Raw genomic sequence first — 15,843 nt, forward strand, 5'->3', positions numbered from 1 at the left:
GTAGTGTAGTGTGGAGTGACCAGAGTGGGGAACAGGCAGGAGAAACCAATTCAAATTTTTCACATAAATCATAAAAAACGGGCCACAGTTCACTTCACCTATAACTATAACACTAAAACAAAGCCCTAGATAGTGGGCACAAATGTTCTTGGCCGCCTCACCGGATATCCTAACTCCTGCTTTGCCTTAAAAAAAAAAACTTCAACGGAAGATCTTCAAATTGTTTTTCCTACAATCACTTCCCTTCTTAATTTATTCAGTTTTATTCACAAGTTGGAAGTTCAGAGTTCAGAACCTAGAGCTAATCCATATAAGAACCTCTCTCTGTGTGTCCAAGGTAGGAGGCCAGACTCTTGGAGCTTCCCCGAACTTGGCAGGGGAATGGGCTGGGCTACGTGACGGACATATGCTAGTCGGAGTCACCAGAATTCAAGAGAAAACAGCGTGCCATGGTCACATTCCGACCCCCGTGCCGATTTTTGGAAACAAACCCACCCTCCCACCTGTCTACACCTAGCTAAATATTTTGAAGAAAATACTAATGAATAAAAAAATATTTAAGTAATATACATCATTATTTGTTAACTATTTAAAAATTAACATAAATTTTTTGCTATTCCTACTTTGGCCATATTAACATAAAACAGACGATCCTCTCACAGCTTCAAAGACTTTCTCAAGTCCTGCCCGTTCCTCAAAGCAGAGTGTAAAATGAACAATGGTCACAATGCTGTTGTGTTTAATGTCATATATATATATATATATATATATATATATATATATATATATATATATATATATATATATATATATATATATATATATATATATATATTATAAAACTGAAAACTCCACACTCCAAAAGTGACCCGAACCCATACTGCCAGGAGCACTATGCAACTGGTGTACAGGAGACTTTAATCACTCGACCATCACGACCGTACAAAAGATGATGGTAACCAAGGGTCGAGTCACATCTGGGGTGTGGAGTTTTCTGTTGCATATATTCGGAACATTCAAGCTTGTTTGCATTTGTGTTGCTCACGAGGCTCCACAAAATGAGGTGATTTGATAAAATAACTATGCCCAAGATTACCATCAAAGTGCTGTGTGGATGATGGGCAAATAGCCTTGGCTAACATCCTCTTTTGTACGGTCATGATGGTTGAGTGGTTAAGGTCTGTTGTACACCAGTTGCATAGTGCTCCTGGCAATATGGGTTCGAGTCACTTCTGGGGTGTTGAGTTTTCAGTTGCATATATGCCTCGGTACCATTCAGGCTTGTTCATATATATATATTCATATATATATATATATATATATATATATATATATATATATATATATATATATATATATATATATATATATATATATATATATATATATAGGGGGGTACCACCACTGGTGCAATTATAGGGACCCACAGCCTCAGAGAAGGGAACACAGAGCATTCAGGGAAAAACTTGTCATTTAACTCTGAATCCGTAAGAGTGTTCGCTTCTCCTACCACCCCCCTTTTTTTATTATGGTGTACACTTTATTATGTAAGGTTATACAGTTACATATCTGATTTTATACAAAAAATTAACATTAAGAGGACACACAAAAAAGTTCACTTCCTAGAGGCTGTAGATTTCCTCGAACTCCTCCGACGCCGGGCATGAACCGAGGATGCAGCGGGCATTCCCCCTCTGGATCGCGACACTGAGGCGCTGAAAGAGAAAACTTGCTGCTCTAGGGTCTCTTGTGGTGTCAATGAGCTTGGAACCAAGATCTTTAAGAAACCTTCTTGCACTCTCTAACCATGGGCCTAGGGTCTCAGACCCTATTGGAACGAAGTTGTACCGATGATCTAATTGCCTGTACTTGGCTGACTTGTCTCTTTCTCTGCGTGTCGCCGCGGCTCCTACTGTGCCGGCAGAGAGGTTGATGTATGTGGTTGCCAGGGTGGATACACAAGTATAGTCCCATGCCAACTGTCTGCCACCCTTCCACGGTCGCAGTGTCTGGTCGGCCGGCAAAGCTAACAGAGTCACGGTTCAGTAGGTTGCGGGGCTCTCTCTCCGCTGGACACTGAGCAGAGGCAAGGCTTCTTTTAATGATGTCATTGACTTCGTCGTGTCTAGTGTGCCAACCACCAGATTTTCCACAGTGCAGGCCATGCAATCCATATTCGTCAGCATCTGCCTCGCCGCAAATACACCTATGAACAGTGTGGATAGGGGCAGCAAGACGGAGAGCGACTGCAATACTGAGCTCCTGCGGATCAAGACGTGTGCCTGTCGCAGACATTGGGACTGCCAAAAGGAAGTCCCCTGCATGGGGAGCCTGCACAGCTGTGAGGCGTGCACGATCACTGGGGGTTGTTGCTGCCTCCAGCAAAGCTGTGGCTTCTTTGTCTACAATGGGGCTGTCCCAGCTGGATTGTTTCTTGGCTTTCGGCATGGTTGGTCTGAGTGCTGGGTCTGCCATGGCACCCCATTTCGTGTCGCATTCCGTGTAGTGGGGGTCCTGTATCCCCGCTACATCATATACATAATACATAATACATAATATATATAATACATAATATATATATTTAATAATGCACAACTTGCCTAAACACGCAAGTGAAGTTTTACAACTTTAAAACACTTTCCCACCAAAGAGTGGGAAAGTGTTCTAAAGTTTTATATATATATATATATATATATATATATATATATATATATATATATATATATTTATATATATATATATATTTATATATATATATATATATATATATATATATATTTATATATATATATATATATTTATATATATATATATATATATATATATATATATATATATATATATATATATATATTTGTATTTATATATTTATATTTATATATATCCATCACCCGCCTCCACGGCACCACCACCGCCTGCGCCTCCACGGCACCACCACCGCCTGCGCCTTCACGGCACCACCACCGCCTACGCCTTCACGGCACCACCACCGCCTGCGCCTTCACGGCACCACCACCGCCTGCGCCTTCACGGCACCACCACCACCTACGCCTTCACGGCACCACCACCTACGCCTCCACGGCACCACCACCGCCTACGCCTTCACGGCACCACCACCGCCTGCGCCTTCACGGCACCACCACCGCCTACGCCTTCACGGCACCACCACCGCCTGCGCCTTCACGGCACCACCACCGCCTGCGCCTTCACGGCACCACCACCGCCTACGCCTTCACGGCACCACCACCGCCTGCGCCTCCACGGCACCACCACCGCCTGCGCCTTCACGGCACCACCACTGCCTGCGCCTTCACGGCACCACCACCGCCTGCGCCTTCACGGCACCACCACCGCCTACGCCTTCACGGCACCACCACCGCCTGCGCCTTCACGGCACCACCACCGCCTGCGCCTTCACGGCACCACCACCGCCTGCGCCTTCACGGCACCACCACCGCCTGCGCCTTCACGGCACCACCACCGCCTGCGCCTTCACGGCACCACCACCGCCTGCGCCTTCACGGCACCACCACCGCCTGCGCCTTCACGGCACCACCACCGCCTGCGCCTTCACGGCACCACCACCGCCTGCGCCTTCACGGCACCACCACCGCCTGCGCCTTCACGGCACCACCACCGCCTGCGCCTTCACGGCACCACCACCGCCTGCGCCTTCACGGCACCACCACCGCCTACGCCTTCACGGCACCACCACCTACGCCTCCACGGCACCACCACCGCCTACGCCTTCACGGCACCACCACCGCCTGCGCCTTCACGGCACCACCACCGCCTGCGCCTTCACAGCACCACCACCGCCTGCGCCTTCACGGCACCACCACCGCCTGCGCCTTCACGGCACCACCACCGCCTGCGCCTTCACGGCACCACCACCGCCTGCGCCTTCACGGCACCACCACCGCCTGCGCCTTCACGGCACCACCACCGCCTGCGCCTTCACGGCACCACCACCGCCTGCGCCTTCACGGCACCACCACCGCCTGCGCCTTCACGGCACCACCACCGCCTGCGCCTTCACGGCACCACCACCGCCTGCGCCTTCACGGCACCACCACCACCTACGCCTTCACGGCACCACCACCACCTATGCCTCCACGGCACCACCACCTACGCCTTCACGGCACCACCACCTACGCCTCCACGGCACCTCCACCTACGCCTTCACGGCACCACCACCGCCTACGCCTCCGCCGCTATTCGCTGAAACTCCTTAACAGTAGTATCCTGTTGTGCAAGAATGATTTAATTCGTGTGGTCCATAAAGGTGGTGGAGCGTGTGCCACCTGTTGCATTATGGTGTTACTGGGGTGTTTATCATAGATAATGTGAGGGCAACGCCGGTCCCCGCGGGCTTTCCTGAGCTGGTGACGCGCCCACCTGACAGTAGTGCAGGCGGCGTCCCCCTGGACGCTTCTCTCATTATAAAAATATAAATGGTCTCACTTGGAGAACATTTTTAGCAGTTTATTTATACATTATATATGGGATTTAGTTATAAAGATTAGATCCAGTAAAGTGTTTTCAGTCCAATGATACTTGAAAAGACGTCTAGGACCGGGCTTCATCACTGTTAGGTAAGTCAGATATTGTTTCTTGTGACTGAAGTGCCTTTATTTTCAAGAGATGCTCATGTGCTCTCAGCTTCTGTGGAGGAGACACTGAGCAGACGTTTCCAGTCAGTGGTGTGTGAGAGGCTACGACATTGCCTTGGTCGGCGAACCTTCCGAAATGCTGTCTTGAGAGTGAAAAAATAATTTAACTACCAAGGAAAGCTTGACATTTAAGACGACTAGTGATTAGGTATAAACTGAGTGGAAAAGCTCTTCACTTCCTCCAAGATGAATGCTGTGTGGATGAAATCATCAAAAACCTAGGTATGATCAGGAATATTGACACTAAATGCATGAACATTATAATTGTTGATGAGTGGTTACTTATAAGGTGTAAGTTATTGAAACAAGCACAGAAAACAGATGTTAGTGGGCTTCCTCTTGAGCAGTAATGGAATGGGAACCTTCCAGTTATTTGCTTCAATGCAGGGGGCAAAGACACTGGAAAACATTGGAATGAGGCATTGCTTGCCATGTATAGGGTACCACTAGAGAAGTAGCACCAAGAGATCCCAGTCATGTGTGGTCTTCTGCCCAGAAGAAACGCTGGCAGTGACTGGATGTCCACGACGCTGGCAGTGACTGGCTGTCCACGATGCTGGCAGTGACTGGCTGTCCACGATGCTGGCAGTGACTGGATGTCCACGATGCTGGCAGTGACTGGCTGTCCACGATGCTGGCAGTGACTGGCTGTCCACGATGCTGGCAGTGACTGGCTGTCCACGACGCTGGCAGTGACTGGATGTCCACGACGCTGGCAGTGACTGGATGTCCACGACGCTGGCAGTGACTGGCAGTCCACGACGCTGGCAGTGACTGGATGTCCACGACGCTGGCAGTGACTGGCAGTCCACGACGCTGGCAGTGACTGGCAGTCCACGACGCTGGCAGTGACTGGATGTCCACGACGCTGGCAGTGACTGGCTGTCCACCATATTTGGTATCAACTGGCGGCTAGACAGATAGTGCAGGCGGTAACTGTAATACAATTTACAGACAACTTCTGTGTCAAATAGTATAGTAGAGTTACCTTTTGTCAGGGTTTAAACTATTGGGGAGATCGTGGCCTTGTGTGTGATGGCAGCGGGAGACCCGTAGACACCTTGACCGAACTGAACATGTGGAGAACAAATGTTGGGATAAAATCTTATCATTTTAAAGCTTGTTAATAAGTATTTAGGGAAGACATTGGAAGGACAGAGTGACCCTCAAGCCTAGTGTATTTAATAAAAGAGAAGCTCACTCACAGGAAACAATTTGGACTAAACTAAGCGATGAAAGTGATCTCTAGAAAATATGATACAATTAATAATATAAAATAGGGGGTGAGTTAGGTAAAAGTGAACACAAAGGGGGGGGGTAGAAATAGCCTAAGCTACTCTATCCCTTTGAGATGTATTTCTTTCTTGTCTCAATAAACATACTTGAACGTGAACACAGACAGCTAAGGACGAGGTGTGAGAGAACACCAGTAAAGCCCAGATTTTCGTAAAGGTGATTATGAGATATTTATGAAGAACCTGATGCATGTAGATCAGGTAACCTTAACACGGAGCGTTTATTACTGTAAAAGATTAAATATTTGAAAGAGCTGTGTAAGTGCGCCATATCCTCAGGAAGCCCCCCCCCCCGGCCCTCTGTGCTGATAACAGTGACCATTGTTGCGGCATCTCAGATATTGCTGGTGTTAACTGTCAACACTCTCCTAATCTCTTACTCCATGCTCCAAGTGTCTCTGCCTCACCCTCACCACACGCTCCTGCTTCATCCCACACACTCCTGCCTCATCCCACACGCTCCTGCTTCATCCCACACACTCCTGCCTCATCCCACATGCTCCTGCCTCATCCCACACGCTCCTGCCTCATCCCACACGCTCCTGCCTCACCCCACACGCTCCTGCCTCATCCCACACGGTCGTGCCTCATCCCACACACTCCTGCCTCATCCCACACGGTCGTGCCTCATCCCACACACTCCTGCCTCATCCCACACGGTCGTGCCTCATCCCACACACTCCTGCCTCATCCCACATGCTCCTGCTTCATCCCACACGCTCCTGCCTCATCCCACACACTCCTGCCTCATCCCACACGCTCCTGCCTCATCCCACACACTCCTGCCTCATCCCTCATGACTCTACCCTATAGTTACCCTACCCTAGGGTAGGGTAACTATAGGGTAGAGTCTGTATGAAAGGTTACATGTAGTGTGCCAAGAGATAGCAAAGGAGGTGGAGAAAGATCAGTGTCGCCGTCTATGAGAATGTCTATTTGATTGTCTGTCTATGTTTGAAGGCTAGACGCTTAAGGGTTAGACTCGCCCAACTTTTCAGGGTAATGGGCTGGGGGTAGGGACGGACATAGGCTGGTTGGGGGATCGCCAGAATTCAAGAGGGAGCCGCGTGCCACGGTGCCATACTGACCCCCACCACCATTTGTGCCACTCGTCGCCGGATATGGCTGTCTAAATATTTTGGAAACAATCAAAGCAGTAATTTTTTCTTATAGTAATACTAAAAGGGGAACCCGGCGGTGCCCACGATTGTCTGTCTCTCCCCTACCTCCCCCCCCCCCCCGTCCATTCCTTTCCCCTTCTTTTTCCATCCCCACTTTCCTCCACTTCCCCCATCTATCCCTTCCCCTTTTTCCCCTCTTCCCCTATTCCTGTCCTCTCCACTTCCCCCCATCTCCTCTTCCCTCTAAACTTCCCCATTTTCCCCTTTTCTCCACTCTCCCCCTCTCCCAACCCTACCACCTTCTCACCAACCTCGAACATAGACGTTTCCATTTATACATGTATAGGGGTACCCAGCTGCATCCGGGTCTCTTCCCCTCTCTTCCCAATGCCCTTGGTACCTCCCCTTTGTTCCCAAATTCGCTACCCCTTCCCCCCCCCCCCATGCTCCCCCTCTCTCCATTCTCTCAGAAAATTTATTATGAAGCACTTCAACAACTGAAAAACACTTCAATCACTAAAAACAATAGGAACATCATACCCAATATTTCATAATTGACTCCGTGGAAATCGCATGGGGGGATGGTCTTTATAAATGGTAATATTCTTAAAACTTTAACTTGGCCGACCCCGGCCAGCCTATATCACAGAACATTCCCCTGCACTCGTATGTGTGTACGTCTGATACCATACTACTTGTGAAGGAGGAAATGTATATGTTTACCTCTCAGAATGTTTGGTAATATGTTTATTTGTGATGTGTGTCTATGTATATATTAACACGTTGTACTGAATGGGGTGAGAATAGCTTGAGCTACCTCATCCCTGTGTGTGTATTTTACCTCAATAAACTTATTTCAATTTCAATTTCAATTCCCCTGCACAGTTGGGTGAGGCTAACCCCAATCGTCCGCCCTCCAACTTTGGGCAGACAAACTCTTATAGTTGAGATACAGCATTATTCACTGATGTCGGAAAAATTAACATAAATTTTCTGCTATTATACTTTGGCCGTATTACCATAAAACACGCAACGTCAATACCGCCCCCCCCCCTCCTCCCACCTCCTCCCGAAGGCCGACCCACCACCTTCCCAGATTCAAAGCAAACGGGTAACTATTTATTTGTAATATTTCATTAATTATGAAGACGTACTGGCATTCGCTCTTATTGTATTGGGAGAGAAGGAGAGACAATGAGGGAAATAGGGGTGAGAGGAGAAACAGCTCCCTGTACGCGAGTGACAGCATACAGGGGGGGGGGGTAGAAATAGCCTAAGCTACTCTATCCCTTTGAGATGTATTTCTTTCTTATTTCAATAAGCATACATGAACTTGACAGCATACAAGGTAAAGACATCCTAGCCGCTACTACTCCATAGCCAAAACAGTCAGGAGCTTAAATATGGCAAATGCAATTTAATGTAAAGAATATAAATGCCTTAAATATTGCCAGAACAAAAACGGACTTCTTCAAGAAAAGATTAGACACGTTCCTGCAGGAAGTGCCGGAAAACCATGTGGGTATGTGGTATGGTATATGGGGCCTGCGACCCGCTCCAAGCAACAGTCTATTGGAGTAGAAATAGTAGAAGTAGAACTCCCAAAACCCACTCCAGGTATGCTGCAGGTATGGAGGACAGTGATGTTGTAGTCCACATCACAATCATGCTGTAGTTTTGAAATAGAGGATAACAAAAATTTATGGTCATTGGTCGACTTGTTTGCTACAGGGAAAGAGACTTTGGAGTCATGTTTACCAGCGACCAGAGGCCGAGACGCCAATACGCGAAATAAAACAAACAGGGCACTTGGGTTTATGATAAGATGTGTCGGCAACAGAAGCACGAATATTATCCGGTCTATGCCTCATATGTCAGATAACGAGCAGCTGTGTGTATAACAGCCTGGTTGACCAGACCACCAACCAAAAAGCTTAGTCAGAGACTGGACCAGCGGGACGTTGATCCTCGGAACCATCAAAACGGTCAGGTAGGTAAGGTATCCAGCACTGGTAAGGCCCCACTTGCACTACTACCCTGTTACCATACTACAGAGTGTACACCCTGGAAACAAACCGAAACTGTCTCTATTTTCTGCTTGTAACAACTTGTAATAAAGTTGTTACATCTTGGCTTAATGTGTTTATGACGTATTGGAACGTTGTTACAACTTGATATATTGGTTGTTATAACTGGTTAGGTGGTGTTAAAACTTGTTCGAACGTTGTACCAACGTCGTAGTTTCGGTGTGTGTTTGGAGGGCATAGACTCTCGAGGTAAAATAGAGAGAAGGTGGTCTCAAGGCACCATTTCCACGAGGACAAATTTTGCGTTAATCTGTACCCGCAGGAGAGCCGCAGGAGACCCGCATGAGAAGGGTGGATATGATTGAGGTTCTCAAGTGGGTTGGGTACATAAGCAAGGTGGGGGGGGGGGTGACCAGTCAGAACAGCTCACAACCCGCAAACATGGGTACAAGCACGATAAATTTCGTTTTAGGAAGGAATATGGTGTACTCGTTCGAGATTAGGGTTGTGGATGAGTGGAATGGGTCGTCACCTAGCATTTAGATATACAATTAAAAAGTTTTGAGACAATTATTTGTTTTTCTCTACCACAGATGTAGCCACACGTTTACAATGCTAACCAGCATATATACATTTTGTTGCAACCCGTTCTCGCAAATTCGTAAAGTCAATATTGACTTATTAACTACGTGCATAGGTGATATACTAAACATAATAGATACCCTTAAAAAGATTCATAGAAAACACCGACCTTACCTAACCTTGTTAGTATCTTAAGATAAGCATCTTATTGCTTCGTAATTACAATTATTACCTAACCTATAATAGGTATAGGTTAAGAAATAATTGTAATTAGGAAGTAATAAGATGCTTATCTTAAGATACTAACAAGGTTAGGTAAGGTCGGTGTTTTCTATGAATCTTTTTAAGGGTATCTATTATGTTTAGTATATCACCTATGCACGTAGTTAATAAGTCAATATTGACTTTACGAATTTGCGAGAACGGGTTGTTTCTTCTGTCCTCCATGGACAGGGCAAGAGATCTGTTGAGAGAAGGTGGATTTAAACGGGACCCGCCAAGTATGGACCAACAGGCCCTCCTGTAGTGTCCCCCAATTGCTGAGGAGTTTAAACTGTTGTTAGAACTTAACGGCTCTAAATCATTCTAACTGGCGAGTGTCTTTAATAAACAAATGGACTGGTCTGGCGCGCTCGTCCAGGATGTGTCCCCGTGTGAGCCGTGGCCGGCCACACGGGGCTGATAGTAGTGCCATATGCTCTGACCACCGGTCACCTAGACACGCACACGGGAGTGGTGCCGGACACGCACACGGGAGTGGTGCCGGACACGCACACGGGAGTGGCGCCGGACACGCACACGGGAGTGGCGCCGGACACGCACACGCACACGGGGGTGGCGCCGGACACGCACACGCTGGTGTTGAGGGTGTCCACCGTGGCCGGATGGCACTATAGGTAAGTCGGTTATCAAGACGACGCCCGTCCTGTCGTGCCTCTGACCAGGAGAGTTAATATCACCAGCACACTAAGAATACTTGGACCATACTCCGACACCAACATACTAAGAATACTTGGACCATACTCCGACACCAACATACTAAGAATACTTGGACCATACTCCAACACCAACATACTAAGAATACTTGGACCATACTCCAACACCAACATACTACGAATACTTGGACCATACTCCAACACCAACATACTAAGAATACTTGGACCATACTCCGACACCAACATACTAAGAATACTTGGACCATACTCCGACACCAACATACTAAGAATACTTGGACCATACTCCAACACCAACATACTAAGAATACTTGGACCATACTCCAACACCAACATACTACGAATACTTGGACCATACTCCAACACCAACATACTAAGAATACTTGGACCATACTCCGACACCAACATACTAAGAATACTTGGACCATACTCCAACACCAACATACTAAGAATACTTGGACCATACTCCAACACCAACATACTAAGAATACTTGGACCATACTCCAACACCAACATACTAAGAATACTTGGACCATACTCCAACACCAACATACTAAGAATACTTGGACCATACTCCAACACCAACATACTAAGAATACTTGGACCATACTCCAACACCAACATACTACGAATACTTGGACCATACTCCAACACCAACATACTAAGAATACTTGGACCATACTCCGACACCAACATACTAAGAATACTTGGACCATACTCCGACACCAACATACTAAGAATACTTGGACCATACTCCAACACCAACATACTACGAATACTTGGACCATACTCCAACACCAACATACTAAGAATACTTGGACCATACTCCGACACCAACATACTAAGAATACTTGGACCATACTCCAACACCAACACACTAAGAATACTTGGACCATACTCCGACACCAACACACTAAGAATACTTGGACCATACTCCAACACCAACATACTAAGAATACTTGGACCATACTCCAACACCAACATACTAAGAATACTTGGACCATACTCCAACACCAACACACTAAGAATACTTGGACCATACACCAACATAGTAACAAGTGTTGTGGCGTATCTCTGGGATATTATGTTGAGGGAACCGAGTTTGTTCAAACAAATTTTCTTAATGTAATCGTTATATGAATGTTCTGTATTATGATGTTGATGAGGGAAGGCGGGGAGGGGGTGTATGGGTGTGGAGAGTGGTGTTCACGTCAACTCTGGCAGAGTGGTGTTCATGTAATAGAATCATCTTGATGTCCCGTCATGGGATCATCATGAACGACTGAAATGACCTTCTATATTTACACTCTGGGTCCTACCAACTGGAACTCCCCTCCCAAACATGTGGCAAGGATCGTCATGTTCTCATCAAACGCTGATCCTCATAATAGTATCCTGTTGCTAAGTGGACAATTTCACCCTCAGAGCTGCACCATGACACTCTTTTAGGCTTGTGTCATCCTTCTGTAGTTCATTTAACAGTCCCTCATTTAAGGTGACTGTTGGGTCGAGGTCTGATGCGATGAAGGAAGTGTAGTTGTCTCCTCACCCTCTCCACTCTCAGTAGGAGCTGTTGGTGGGCTCTCCACTCTCACCAGGAGCTGTTGGTGGGCACTCCACTCTCAGTAGGAGCTGTTGGTGGGCTCTCCACTCTCACCAGGAGCTGTTGGTGGGCACTCCACTCTCAGTAGGAACTGTTGGTGGGCTCTCTACTCTCAGCAGGAGCTGTTGGTGGGCTCTCTACTCTCAGCAGGAGCTGTTGGTGGGCTCTCTACTCTCAGCAGGAGCTGTTGGTGGGCTCTTTACTCTCAGTAGGAGCTGTTGGTGGGCTCTTTACTCTCAGTAGGAGCTGTTGGTGGGCTCTCTACTCTCAGTAGGAGCTGTTGGTGGGCTCTTTACTCTCAGCAGGAGCTGTTGGTGGGCTCTCTACTCTCAGCAGGAGCTGTTGGTGGGCTCTCTACTCTCAGTAGGAGCTGTTGGTGGGCACTCCACTCTCACGAAGAGCTGTTGGGGGGGGGCTTTACTCTCACCAAGAGCTGTTGGGGGACGCTCTCACCCCTGCCTCATTGTCTACTTTTGCCATGGACGTGTCCACAAGGTGCACACGTCCATGGCAAAAGGACGTGTCCACAAGGTGTCCACAAACTAGTGGACCAAACTCTCACAAGTCAAGCCTGGCCTCGGGCCGGGCTTGGGGAGTAGAAGAACTCCCAGAACCCCATCAACCAGGTATCAACCAGGACACGTCACTGTCTCCCTTTGGAGCGCTCATAGTGACCTCGGGCCAGACAACCTTGGGGACCACAGGGTTGCCCTTACAAGTTCCACCCATTGACCGGGTCACTGCACACGCATGGTAGAACACATCGTCTACGGCTGTTGACTCTGGTAAAAACTTAGGACTTGCCAGCATACTAGTAACTTTAGAACCTACCTTATGACCTGCAGCTCATTCCCTAAAATAAAATCAACATTGGGAACAGGTAAATAGGGGTTCACTCCAGCTGTACAAATACCTTAGTGACAATATGTTTGTAAGGTTATCATGTGGAGTGGCACTGGTTGAGTACGACTTGTTACACCTTCAATCACCGTCACCTCCCGAGTGTCTAGAGTGCATGTGGCCTGCACTGCTAGCCCATCCTTCTGTTTAGCTAGTACTTATAATAACAGTGAGGACCATCGTGCATATATTGATGTAAAAGGCAATTAGAAAGTAGAAATCGGTACTATTGAATTTAGACAAACTGGAAACGGCTTTGTATTTATGTTGCAAAGGAAATCTAAATTAACCTAACCTTCCTAGGCCTAATACACGCTATCTGAGGCTTAATATAGTACATATATGTACTATACTAGGCCTAGAGATATTAAAGTGTTTTTTTAGCTTTATTTTTCGGACTCTATAAAGTGAATACACCAAATTTTACTATATAATTGACTTTTGCGTCAATATATGTACGATGGTCCGCATAGTTGTAAAAAGTACCATCTAAACAGCAGGATGTGTTGGCGCTGCACCCTCCAAATTTAGAGAGTGCGTAACAGCCGCGTCCCTCAGTATAGGCACCTCTTTACAGGACTGACCATCTTTATGAACAAATCCACAAGGGCCGTGACGAGGATTCGAACCTGCGTCCGGGAGCATCCCAGACACTGCCTTAATCGACTGAGCTACGACAGAGTAAAAGGGTTGAAACCGAAGTTCTACTGAACTTAATGGATCCCGTAGCCTCTCCGAGGCACAAACCAGAGGCCAGATTCACGAAAGCACTTACGCAAGCACTTACGAACCTATACATCTTTTCTCAATCTTTGGCGGCTTTGTTTCCAATTATTAAACAGTTAATGAGCTCCGAAGCACCAGGAGGCTGTTTATAACAATACCAACAGTTGAATAGAAAGTTTTCATGCTTGTAAACTGTTTAATAAATGTAACCAACGCCATTAAAGATTGAGGAAAGATGTACACGTACGTAAGTGCTTGCGTAAGTGCTTTCGTGAATCTGGCCCCAGGCTTTTACACAACCCACCCACCCTGCACCCGAGCTATGTCAATAGGCCGTTCTCCCTCTTCGCCCTTACATCATCACACACAGAAATCACACTAACGTGATGCATCAAATGAACAAATCCACAAGGGGGGATTTTTTTTTTTGAGCTACGACATGGTCAAAAGAGTTTGAAACCAGAAGTTGTACCTAACTTACTTGGATCCTGCAGCCTCTCCGAGACACAAACCAGGGTTTTACACAACTCCCCAACATAGTTGGGGAGTTGTGTAAAATCACACACCTCCCCTTAATCGACGTAGCTCAGTCGATTAAGGCAGCGTCTGGGATGATCTCGGACGTAGGTTCGAATCCTCGTCACGATCTTTGTGGATTTGTTCATTTGATACATCACGCTATTGTGATTTCTGTGTGTAATGATTTCGGGGCTTAGCGTCCCCGCGGCCTGTTCGAGGACCGGGATGCTTAATCCGAGGATCGCTTCATCGCCCTCAACCGTGGGCTCCACTGCTGCTCACATACCCGGCCTGGCCGCCATTATCCCAGCAAACACAACATAACTCTCCCTATTTTCCGCTTGTTACAACTTGTAATAAAGTTGTCACATCTTGGCATAACGTCTATATGACGTATTAGAACGTTGTTACAAATTGCTATATTGGTTGTTACAACTTGATATATTAGATGTTACAACTTGTTGGGTGTTAAAACTTGTTGGAACGTTGTGGCAACGTCGTAGTTTCGTCGTGTGTTTGGCGGGATAATACCTATAATACACCAAACAATTTAATACTTAAGGAACCTTGGCCCGTGCAACAAGGACATCACTTACTTAAATCGTGACGATCACTACAATCCGCAGTGATCACTTCACGATTTGTACTCTCATAAGTATAAAAATAATTTTATATAATAACAAATTGTTGATCCCGAACTAGCCAGTCACTTGTCGCGAGGCTGTGATATATTTGTGGTCACATTAAGTGTCACTTACCACTCTACAGCGCTCCTGGGCTACTAATATAATAATATCATTAGAGTTTAACAGCTAGACAGCTCACCAGGCAGGGTGCACGTAGGTCCGGTCTCCTAGAAAGATTGTTCCCATCAAATGTCCTGTCACTAAATGTAAATCACATACCCCCCCCCCCCACTGAGCACAAGGAAATCTGAGTAGCATTACAGGTTTGTTGATCACAGTGCCTCCCCCCCTCCATTAACAACATCCCTTGCACTGCCCGTTGACATTTACTTTATGCTCAGTGTCCCCCGGGGACAGGAATATAGCCTCACAAACAAAATACTTAGATCTAAACAAAATACTTAGGTCTATATCTCTGAAGGAGGTAAACTTGGAATGCCTCGTAACGCCACATTACATAAGGAAATCCTCTCTAGCCTCACTCCCACAAAACACAATAACAGCAGGGAAAGACTTGGCCAGTACATAAGAGACAATAACGACTTGTCTGGTGATAACAATCCCACCAGTCAACAAAACACCTCCGCCCTTGATCAGCCCCAGCTACAAACTGATATTTAGCGAGACAAGAAAATACATCTCAAAGAGATAGAGTAGCTTAGGCTATTTCTACCCCCCCCCCCCCCACACACACACTAACGACGTCCTCATGCTCCCACGGCCAGTCCAAATTTCATACAGTAACGTCTCTTATTGGT

General features: G+C 46.8%; 1 protein-coding gene across 11 annotated transcripts in view; it reads left to right on the plus strand.

Moving 5' to 3' along the window:
• Nucleotides 1–15,843, plus strand: part of LOC123769144 (probable G-protein coupled receptor Mth-like 3) — a 139,665-nt gene that overhangs the window by 47,067 nt on the left and 76,755 nt on the right. For 3 of the 11 annotated variants that reach the window (XR_011223841.1, XM_045760104.2, XM_069309841.1), the window contains exon 1: nt 4,307–4,595. The exons of 4 other annotated variants lie outside the window; for them this stretch is intronic. The gene's annotated coding sequence lies outside the window, so the exon portion shown is untranslated. Of the gene's footprint in view, nt 1–4,302; nt 4,596–4,690; nt 4,896–15,843 lie in introns of those variants that run through there. 4 more of the 11 variants (XM_045760103.2, XM_045760099.2, XM_069309842.1 and 1 more) reach the window with 3 other exon arrangements.

Source organism: Procambarus clarkii, chromosome 66, assembly GCF_040958095.1.
Source record: "Procambarus clarkii isolate CNS0578487 chromosome 66, FALCON_Pclarkii_2.0, whole genome shotgun sequence".
In the NCBI taxonomy this organism is placed as follows: domain Eukaryota; kingdom Metazoa; phylum Arthropoda; class Malacostraca; order Decapoda; family Cambaridae; genus Procambarus; species Procambarus clarkii.